The sequence below is a fragment of the Palaemon carinicauda genome, unplaced genomic scaffold, assembly GCF_036898095.1.
Source record: "Palaemon carinicauda isolate YSFRI2023 unplaced genomic scaffold, ASM3689809v2 scaffold200, whole genome shotgun sequence".
In the NCBI taxonomy this organism is placed as follows: Eukaryota; Metazoa; Arthropoda; class Malacostraca; order Decapoda; family Palaemonidae; genus Palaemon; species Palaemon carinicauda.
In genome coordinates this window covers 7,501-19,807 of record NW_027169591.1, presented here as the reverse complement: position 1 = coordinate 19,807, position 12,307 = coordinate 7,501, and the positions used below count along the sequence as shown (strand labels likewise).

At 33.7% G+C, this 12,307-nt stretch overlaps 1 long non-coding RNA gene across 1 annotated transcript in view; it reads left to right on the top strand.

The window, feature by feature from the left end:
* LOC137635949 (uncharacterized) overlaps positions 1-12,307 on the top strand; it is a 214,976-nt gene that overhangs the window by 201,864 nt on the left and 805 nt on the right. The gene's annotated exons all lie outside the window — the stretch shown is intronic.

Genomic DNA, 12,307 nt, shown 5'->3' with positions numbered 1-12,307 from the left:
GGTTAGGACTTAGGTCAATGAACTAAGGTTGTATGCGGGTAAAATAAGCTGGCCTTATGTCAGCTTCTTCTCTTGCTCCAGGAGCATCCCATAACTATACAGGACCTCTTAAAAATAGGCATTCATGTTCCCAAAATGGGGTTTTGACATTTAACTAGATTTTGACTTTTAACCAGATTTTGGCATTTAACCAGATTTTGACATTTAGCCAGATTTTGACATTTAACCAGATTTTGACTTTTAACCAGATTTTGGCATTTAACCAGATTTTGACTTTTAACCAGATTTTGACTTTTAACCAGATTTTGGCATTTAACCAGATTTTGACATTTAGACAGATTTTGGCTGCTATACTATTGGGTAAATATGGGCAAGTCTGCGTATAGCAGCTATTTCTTTTGCCAAATTACCAAAAATTGCAGAGTTTATTCACTTCTATTGCATTTTAGTCTGAAATACTACCACTAGAGAGTTATTGGGTCCTTTAATAACCTGCCAGACAGTACTACATTAGAGCCATCTCTCTGGTTACGGCTCATTTTTCTTTTACCCACACATTATTATTATTATTATTATTATTATTATTATTACTACTATCCAAGCTACAACCCTAGTTGGAAAAGCAAGATGCTATAAGCCCAGGGGCTCCAACAGGGAAAAATAGCTCAGTGGGGAAAGGAAATAAGGAAATAAATAAATGAAGAGAACAAATTAACAATAAATCATTCTAAAATAAGAAACAACGTCAAAACAGACATGTCATATAATAAACTATCAACAACATCAAAAACAAATATGTCATAAATAAACTATAAAAAGACTATAAATAGTCTGGCATCTTTTTTCTACATTCTCCTCTTTCCTCATTCACCTGACAACATTGAGATTACCAAACAATTCTTTTAGCTATGGTAAGCAGCTCTTCGAGGAGAAGGACACTCCGAAATGAAACCATTGTTCTGTAGTCTTGGGTAGTGCCATAGCCTTTGTACTAGGGTCTTCCCCTGTCTTGAGTTAGAGTTCTCTTGCTTGAGGGTACACTCAGGCACACTATTCCATCTAATTTCTCTTGTTTTACTGAAGTTTTTATAGTATATATAGGAAATATTTATTTTAATGTTACTGTTCTTAGAATATTTTATTTTTCCTTGTTTCCTTTCCTCACTGGGCTATTTTCCCTGTTGGAGCCCTTGGGCTTTTAGCATCCTGTTTTTCTAACTAGGGTTGTAGCTTAGCAAGTAATAATAATAATAATAATCATCATCATCAGTTGAACTTTTGAAGTTCAAACTTGCAGTGAATGTTTTTATATTGAACAGGCTGACATTTTAATGGTATTACCGTTCTTAAAATATGTTGTTTTAATTGTTCATTACTACTCTTGTTGTTTATTTCCTTTCCTCACTGGGCTGTTTTTCCTTGTAGGAGCCCTTGGGCTTATAGCATCCTGCTTTTCCAACTAGGGTTGTAGCTTAGCTAGAAATTATAATAATAATAATAATTTAGTATTTGTGTGAATAGGATCGTGATTAGTTTGTTTTCTTTAAAAGGAGCCACCCACTGTTACTAGCCATTGCAGTTGGGAATACATACACAGATATATATTGTATTGTGCATATAGTTATGCTTGTGTCTGTATGAATACATACACATACTTGAATGTGTATATACAGTATGCATATATATGAATGTTTTTATGCATTTATATGTACACATACATACACACACTATATATATATATATATATATATATATATATATATATGTATATATATTATATACATATAAATAGTGTGTGTTTGTATGTGTGTATGTATGTATGTTTGCACACATAGGCCTACCTATATCAACCATCTGAAAATATTGTATAAAACGGCATAGTATTTGCTAAAAAGCCAATATGCTCTAATAGCATTTAGTATAATTTATTTAATTATAATTGATATCAGACAGGGTAAATGAAGAAAAATATCTATACATTTCACAGAATGGATTGAAAGTTGATGTTCAAGAACATTTCTTAGAATAGATTGAAAGTTGATGTTCTAGAATCTAGGTTACTCTAGTGATCTTCACACAGAGAGAGAGAGAGAGAGAGAGAGAGAGAGAGAGAGAGAGAGAGAGAGAGAGAGAGAGAGAGAGAGAGAGGGGGGGGGGGTATTTGTCAAGGTCGCCGGAACTGCTAGGGAGGTTGAACTCCGTTATGAAAATTGATTCACTTCTTAATTACGCATGCTAGTAATTCATTTTACATTATCTGCGTTGATAATATTTGATCTTGTTTAACATATGTTTCGTTGTAATGAAGAAAATTGGTCAGATTTCAATATTAAAACGACATTTTAAAACTTTAAAAAGCGCCATCGGCCTAAAGCTTCCTCCTGTCAGATGGAGGTGATGACGTCTTAGTTTTGTTTCGGTTTTGTCCTAATATTAGGCTTACTGAGCTAATAAAGGGTAATATTATAATGAAAGTAATAATAATGGTTATATTGATTATGATAACGAGTTTGTGTAATGTTTATTTCCTATTCTTAGAGATGTACACTTCGTGAAACGTATGATTTTTACCTTCTATTTATTTGTATCTATGTTCTAATATTTACGTTACCGAGAAATCGATTTGCTATCGTAAAAACGGCCATAATTCTTATATGCAAGCTTTTTGATATACTTTATTCATAGCATTAATTTATATAAGTATTGCATATGCTCATTCTATAAAGATTATGCCGGTATAATAGAAATTAAATTGATAAATGAGTAAAATTAGCGGACTTTTCATCCGAAGCTGGTTCGATATCGGACATTTCCGATCGCCAACTCAATGCAATTTGGCTTCTATTATACCGGCTTTATGCCTTCAATATTGTGAATAAGGCTTATATATATGGATTCCTGCCATAGAAAAACCTATTTTAGGAAGGAGAAATATGAAAATTAATGCCGATTTTATTTAAAATGATGACTCAAAGTTTCGAGGCGAAGTGATGTGGCATATTCTTTACAACGGCACAAAAGTACACACAGATCAGTAAAAAAACGTTAGAAAATAGTTCTTTTGAAAATTCCTGCTTCATAATCAAATATTTTTTATTATATTGAATTAGTTATGATAAGCATTTGATAAAAATACATTAACCTGTTTTATCAACAAGGTAATAGGATAGAATGATTATTACTTACAAAATAATAGCATTGGTTCAAGATTTAATTACCATAATATGTATTATTATTATTATTATTATTATTATTATTATTATTATTGTTATTATTATTACTGTATTATTATTATTATTATTATTATTATTATTACTAGCCAAGCTAGAGCCCTTTATATATATATATATATATATATATATATATATATATATATATATATATATATATATATATATATACATACATATATATATATATATATATATATATATATATATATATATATATACACACATATATATATATATATATATATATATATAAATATATAATCTTGTTTCTCAAATCTTGATGATTCCTCTAAAACTCCTTTCCATTTAGAAACTTGACATTAATGGTGTTTTCATATCACAATCAGTTTTTTAGATGCATTTTCTTCCCACTTAGTAATTTGCCATCACTTTCAGTCAAATAATATTTCTCATTACTCGTGTAGTTTATTTATCTCCATGTTTTATTTCCTTTCCTTACTGGGCTAATTTCCCTCTTGGAGTGCTTAGGCCTATAGCATCCTGCTTTTCCAACTAGAGTTGTTGCTTAGCTAATGATAATAATAATAATAATAATAATAATAATAGTATTTTAATGATATTAATAATAATAATATTTTAATAAGCTTTCATACCAAAACAAAAAGTTATGTATATATATTATTATCCCTATTAAAAGTTCTGTATCTAAATCATCAGCATTCCTTTCATAGTACCATGTACAGTACGTTGAATATCCTTTACTTTTCTCTCATATTTTCTCAATTTTAATTAATTTTCTGAGAAATAATAAATTATTCTATTGATTAATTAATACCATGGATGACTTTGTATGAATTTGCGGCCTGTATTGATTGCATTCTTGCTGTTTCAAATTGCAACATAGGTATTTCTCCTACTCTCTGTACCTCTGGTTATCAATGCTTTGCAGTTTTGATTACAAAATTAGTAATTACTACCTAGAGAGTTATGGGGTCCTGTGACTGGCCAGACAGTACTGAATTGGATCCTTCTCTCTGGTTACGGTTCATTTTCACTTTGCCTACACATACGCCGAATAGTCTGGCATATTCTTTACAGATTCTCCTCTGTACTTATACACCTGACAACACTGAGATTACCAAACAGTTCTTCTTCACCCAAGTGGTTCACTATTGTACTCTAGTTGTTCAGTGGATACTTTCCTCTTGGTAAGGGTGGAAGAGACTCTTTAGCTATGGTAAGCAGCTCTTCTAGGAGAAGGACACTCCAAAATCAAACCATTGTTCTCTAGTATTGGATAATGCCATAGCCTCTGTACCATGGTCTTCCACTGTATTGGGTTAGAGTTCTCTTGCTTGAGGGTACATTCGGGCATACTATTCTATCTCGTTTCTCTTTCTCTTATTTTGTTTAAGCTTTTATAGTTTATATAGGAAATATTTATTTAGATGTTGTTACTGTTCTTAAAATATTTTATTTTTCCTTGTTTCCTTTCCTCACTGGGCTATTTTCCCTGTTGGGGCCCCTGGTTGGAAAAGCAGAATGCTATAAGCACAGAGGCTCCAACATGGAAAGTAGCCCAGTGAGGAAAGGAAACAAGGAAGAATATTTTAAGATTAAATAAATATCTCCTATATAAACTATAAAAACTTTAACAAAACACGAGAAAGAGAAAGAATAGTGTGCCCTCAAGCAAGAGAACTCTAACCCAATACAGTAGAGACCATGGTACAGAGGCTATAGCACTACCCAAGACTAGAGAACAATGGTTTGATTTTGGAGTGTCCTCCTAGAAGAGTTCCTTACCATAGCTAGGGAGTCCCTTCTTCCCTTATAAAGGTTAAAGGTGTCTCGTTTCAGTTGCAGTTATATCAGAATAGATTCTCCCCAGAATGTCAGCTGGGGAAGACCAACCCCCCACTATGGTGCCCAACCACAGCAGTGCCTCCTCCGTAAACAGCTCAAACTCACAGTCCTTGGTGGGGATCGATCACCCGCCATGCGAATGCCAGGCAAATACAGTACCACTGTACTAGCCAGAAGGCTTGTATTGTATTAATGTTGTTTATCAAATATTCTGGTGTTATACTGACCCAAATTATGAAAACAACATCAGGTTATACCGTTTACTAACTCATAGCCATTCTGGTCTTACAGCCTTTCTGAGGCTACAATTCTCTATTGAAATTGTCTATACCTAAGTCCAGATGCACAGCTAGCTATACTGTACATTTACAGACAGAGTTGATTCCATGGTTGTATTGGTTGCCCTACATATCTGTTTTGACGTTGTTAATGGTTTATATATGACATATCTATTTTGACGTTACTGTTTTTAGAATGATTTATTGTTAATTTTTTCTCATCATTTATTTGTTTCCTTATTTCCTTTCCTCACTGGGCTATTTTTCCCTATTGGAGCTCTTGGGCTTATAGCATCTTGCTTTTCCAACTAGGGTTGTAGCTTGGCTAGTAATAATAGTAATAATACTTTGGAACAGATATATTCATTGTGGACATGGAATCCATTCTGGTCCCTTTTCTTCTGATCCCCATAGTTCATTCTGATGTTGAGGAAAAGGAAATATAATGAATAAGAAGAACGATTAGGATATGCTGTGTGGTGGATTGCTTCAAGGATCCATAACAGTTGGAAGAGCATATTAGATCAATTCTACTTTGTCTTTCATATAAATTTCTAGTGTTTTGTAACATTTTGTGGGGTGTTCTCTTCCTTGCTTTTCATATGTACTGTATACTTATACAGTATATTGTATATGTTACGTTGCTTTCTGCCTTTATTCGGATAATTAGGAGATTAGTTCATTTGACATGAATTTGTAAGCTTAGTTTGCTGTATTAAAGGCACCAGTTTATCTCCATAAGAATCATCATATACATGATACTGTATTTGTTATGTCTATGTATTATGATACAGTATAATTGGTCACTATACTAAGGTGCACTTATCAAAGTAAAGTGCATAGTGGCCACTTTCCTCTTGGTACGGGTAGATGAGACTCTTTAGCTATGGTAAGCAGCTCTTCTAGGAGAAGGACACTCCAAAATCAAACCATTGTTCTCTAGTCTTGGGTAGTGCCATAGCCTCTGTACCATGGTCTTCCACTGTCTTGGGTTAGAGTTCTCTTGCTTGAGGGTACACTCGGGCATACTATTCTATCTCGTTTTTCTTTTCCTTATTTCGTTAAAGTTTTTATAGTTTATATAGGAAATATTTAGATGTTACTGTTCTTAAAATATTTTAATTTTCCTTGTTTCCTTTCCTCACTGGGCTATTTTCCCTGTTCGAGCCCCCAGACTTATAGCATCCTTCTTTTCCAGCTAGGGTTGTTGCTTAGCAAGCAATAATAATAATAATAGGTCTTAACTTTGATTGATTTGGCTTTTATTGAAGGAATTATTTTAAGTTTCCTTTGGATGGTAGGTAGTAATGTTTAATTTCTATAGTGATGAATGACTATTTGATAATATTTTTTGTCATTATTCATGAATGGGATATCTTCTATAAACATTTTAATGATGTTTAATTGGGTGATTTTACTTTTATTATTGTTGGTTTTTCCTTAGTGTTTCCAAATGAATTACTATACAAAGATGGGATAGTGAGTTGAGTCAGTCCTAATTTCAGTGTACCATCAGTAGGTTTCTTTCCCTTCACTGAACGCTTGTGCCAAATCAAGTGTATGTGCTGGCCTATTATTATTATTGTTATTATTATTATTATTATTATTATTATTATTATTATTATTAAGCTACAACCCTAGTTGGAAAAGCAGTGTGCTATAAGCCCAGAGGTTCCAACAGGGAAAATAGCCCAGTGAGGAAAGGAAACAAGGAAGAATACTTTAAGAATAAAATAAATATCTCCTATATAAACTATAAAAACTTTAACAAAACAAGAGGAAGAGAAAAAGAATAGTGTGCTCAAGTGTACCCTTAAGCAAGAGAACTCAAATCCAAGACAGTGGAAGACCATGGTACAGAGGCTATGGCACTATCCAAGACTAGATAACAATGATTTGATTTTGGAGTGTCTTTCTCCTAGAAGAGTTGCTTACCATAGTTAAAAAATCCCTTCTATCCTTATAAAGGTTAAAGATGTCTGGTTTCAGTTCTAGTTTTATCAGATTAGATGCTTACCAGAAAGTCAGTTGGGCAAGCCCAACCCTCCCGCTGTGGTGCCCAACCACAGCAGTGGCCTCCTCCGTAAACAGCTCTAACTCACGGTCCTTAGCGAGGATCGATCTGCCGCCATGCGAATGCTAGTCAAATACAGTTCCAATGTACTAGTCAGGAGGCTTGTATTCCATGTATGTTTTTTAACAAATATTCTGGTGTTATACTGACCCAAATTATGAAAACAACAATATTAGGTTATACCGTTTACTAATTCATAGCCATTCTGGTCTTACAACCTTTCTTAGGCTACAATTATTTATTGAAATTGTCTATATATAAGTCCAGATACACAGTTAGCTGTACCGTACATTTACAGATAGTTGATTCCATGGTTGTGTAGTTTGCCCTTCTACTTTGGGACAGGTATATTCATTGTGGTTATGGAATCCACTTTGGTCCCTTTTCTACTGATCCCCATAGTTCATTCTGATGTTCAGGAAAAGGAAATTTAATGAATAAGAAGAACCATTAGGATATACTGTATAGTAGATGGCTTCAAGGATCTGTAACAGTTGGAAGAGCGTATTAGATCAATTCTACTTTGCTTTTCATATAAATTTCTAGTGTTTTGTAACATTTTGTGGGGTGCTCTCTTCCTTGCTTTTCATATGTACTGTATATTTATACAGTATATTGTATATGTTACTCTACTTTCTGCCTTTATTTGGATAATTTGGAGATTAGTTCATGTGACATGAATTTGTAAGCTTAGTTTGCTGTATTAAAGGCATCAGTTTGTCTCCGTAAGATTCATCATATACATGATACTGTATTTGTTATGTTTATGTATTATGATACAGTATAATTGGTAACTTTGCTAAGGTGCGCTTATCAAAGTAAAGTGCATAGTGGCCACTTTCCTCTTAGTACGGGTAGAAGAGACTCTTTAGCTATGGTAAGCAGCTCTTCTAGGAGAAGGACACTCCAAAATCAAACCATTGTTCTGTAGTCTTGGGTAGTGCCATAGCCTCTGTACCATGGTCTTCCACTGTCTAGGGTTGGAGTTTTCTTGCTTGAGGGTACACTCGGGTATACTATTCTATCTAATTTCTCTTCCTCTGGTTTTGTTAAAGTTTATATAGTTTATATAGGAGATATTTATTTTAATGATGTTACTCTTTTTTAAATATTTTATTTCTCACTTTTTCCTTGCATCACTGGGCTATTTTCCCTGTTGGAGCCCCTGGGCTTATAGCATCCTGCTTTTCCAACTAGGGTTGTAGCTTAGCAAGTAATAACAATAATAATACTGGGTTCTCCTTTACAGCTTAGTCTTGTAAGAAATTTTCTCCACTCTTTCCTACCTTGTGATCTATATAAAGATTCTTGCACATGTTTAAAGACAGATTGGATTCCAGGGTCACTTTAATTCCACGACCATTGGACAAAACCATTCTTTGTGCATAGACATGATACAGTCTTGTCATTTTCTCCTGGCTTAAAAGCTTAATTCTTTTGTTATGGTAGTGGAAATTGCACTGGAAAATGGTGTATGATTGTGGTGTACAGTATTTTGTTATAGATTTTACTGTCTTCTATGTATCTTCAATAGTTGGAAGAACACATAGAAAATAACTTTTGGAGTAATATTGAAAAGCTTTGCATTTCATTATTTTTTTACATTTTTCTGGGTCTCAAGGTTATAGTATACACTTTTTTTGGATTTATATATGTATATAAATGTATATAATTTGTTTATATTGAAATGTTTTCTGCTATTTTGGGATAATTTTCTTATACAGTCGTAAACTTTGTATGCTGTTCTAAGCAACTAGTTTCACTATAAAATATCAGTACATATGCCAGTGGAGAAGGTTCTAAGAACTTCTGTATATAATGTAACAGTTAGTAACTTTGCTAGGATGTGTTTATTATAGCAAAGTGCAGAGTTACTGGGTGTTTCATTACAAGGTTAGACACACAGGGAATTCTCGTCTCTCTTCCATCTTGTGGATTTTTATTTAGATTCTAAGCACAGCCTGCCAGATATTGAAGGCCTTTTTATTTGCCAAACTGCTTGTAGTATTAAGTGAAATATTTCTACAGATATCCTAATCACTTGGTTTACTTTATAATCTGATACTGTAGGATTAGAACTGTTTTGTAATACAGTGTTTGCCAATGTTAATATTCAGAGTTCAACGATGGAAGTAGGATTTTGACTTAGAATTAGCTGAAGAGGGCACAGTGCAAGCAATATGAGCTTTGTACATAATATGGACTGTCAGAAAATCCTCCTTAATGAAAATTGGTGAACTTTTGCAATCTTATCAGTTACTTTAGCTATTAATAGTCAACCTTACCTTTGTCTTCAATCTCTAGGCTTTTTGTCAAGTCTTGTTATGTTGAAGTTCCAGTCAACATAACATATACATGGTAAGCAGCTCTTCTAGGAGTAGGGCACTCCAAAAATCAAATCATTGTCTAGTCTTGGGTAGTGCCATATCCTCTGTACCATAGTCTTCCACTGCCTTGGGGTAGAGTTTTTCTCTTGCTTGAGGGTACACTTTGGCACACTATTCTATCTTATTTCTCTTCCTCTTGTTTTTTAAAAGTTTAATAGTTTATGTACGAAATATTTTCTAATGTTGTTACTCTTCATGAAATGTCTTGTTTTAACTGTTCATTACTTCTGTATTAGTTCATTTATTTCTTTATTTCCTTTCTTCAATGGGCTATTATCCTTGGTGGGGCCCCTGTGCTTATAGCATCCTTCTTTTTCTTCTAGGATTGTAGCTTAGCAAGTAATAATGATGATGATGATGGTTGTGTTATGTCATTTGAGAGAGATGGAAGTACATCTTGGTCATATACATTTTGATAATATTGTCATTTGGAGTTTTCAGTAGTAAATTAATCATAGATAATTCATTAAAACAACACTGTTTATTATGCTGAGTTTGGGTGCATTTAATACACACAATCAATTAGATTGTGTTTATTCAAACTTCTGGGTCTCTTTCCAAGATGATGATGATTTAGTACTGGTAATCTTCATAGCTAAAGAGATTAATAATGTCTAATTCTGAACTATTATGAAGGAGTTAGCTCTGGTAGTGTGTGATGTTAACCTTGCTCAATGCTTTCCTCCAGCCTTTTCCTTCTAGCTAATTGTTAGCTGCTTTTCTATCTGCATTTCATTGTGTAAGGGGACCAAACATCACTGAATGCAATGTTTTTAATGATAAAGCATTGTCATTGAATCAGAATAGTTGTGTTGAAAAGGGGTTGGTTCAAATATAATTCAGGTGATTTTCCAGGATTCTCGTGTTCTCTAACACATTTCCTTACATGTATAATGAGTTATTTATGTGTAATGCATTGGGATTAAATACTGTGATGGTAAAAGTTTACTGTCATGTCTTTAGATAATAATCTCAACAGCAATGGGCCACTGAAATGTAAGGGGACACAGAAAGTTGGGTTTAATTTGGAGGTGCAATATGTGGTTGTTCATTCTCTTAGAAAATATATACAGTAGTTGAGACAAAATTGATATGAATAATTGAAATAAAAGTGACAGTGGTACTTGAAATATTATTAAGAATATAGTACATGTATGTACAATACAGCTTACAGTATTGATATTCTTGAAATATGCTTTCTTTTTAGTGACAAACTTTATAGTAAATTCTATACTCTTTACTTTGACTTCATGATATCACACATTAGGCCTGATTTGCTGCACATGATACCTTCTCCATACATGAGTTTGACTTAACCTCAGCCTTAGCTCATAAACAGTACAGTATATTGGTTACAAATTCTCATTTACCAAGTAAATCGTAAGAACCTATCTAAATGCAACTAGGCTGATTACAGAAATTGAAGCATTCCTTGACTATGTAGAGTTGAAGGACCTCAATGTGTGCTGATGACAACTTCCTTTATGTCTCTGGTACTGTCTGACAACTCAGTGTTTCAAGTATGGTTCATGCCCACACCATCAAAGTTTGGACAACTGCTTTAGAGATCTTTTTATTGTAGTGATTCTTCAGAGATTGTTGAAGTTGACTTATAATTGAAGACACTTGTGGAAAGTTGCAATGCAAATTTTATGGTACAATTCACAGATAGAATCACCATACTGTGCTAGCAAGCAAATTTTATAAGATATACAGTACTCATACTAAAGTAAGAGAGATTACATTTAACCTAGTTCTGTTTTCCTAGTTTGAACCTAAACTATTAGTCCTTCATGTAGTAGAACAAGTATTCTGTTTATTATTTCTCTCTGATAAATTCCCAAACTCTTCAAATGGATAAGATGTATCTATATGGTCCTTTTCTACATTAGTTATACTATGAGAACAGGTATTTTGTTTTGATATCTCTCTGATAATTTCCCAAAACTCTTCAACTGGATTAGATGCTGAAGGTGTAGGGGCCTTTTCTACATCTGTTATAACTTAGGTTCTTCCCTGTTGTTATTTTCAAGTTCCCACAGACATTTGTGAACATGAATGTCCTGGTTTCTATCATTTTGGCCTCCTGCTTCATCATCAGACTTATATTGTCTAGCTCTGTGTGAGTTGGGAAGTATGGCAGCTGAATCATCATCTTTTTGATGTACAGTGTGTCAAACAAACCTATTTCCGTGTTTTCCCCCTCTCCCCTTAGAAGGGCAGTGGCGCAATTGATTGATTATTAGGTATTATTTGGCATCGTAACAGCAATGGTCATTGATGCCAGGTAGTGCCACTAGCGCATCTAAAGCAGGTGCACTATAGGCATTACTTCCATGTCTTTGCAGCTTCCATTTTGGGCCCCAGCTGTACTCAATTTTTAAGTTTGAACTTTACCTCTGTTCCCAGTTCCTTTTTCCAATTTGACTTTTACTTAATATTGCAACTTCAGGGATTTTCTCTAGTAGTGGCACATGGTACTTGATGGCCTCCTTGGCCCCAGTTGTG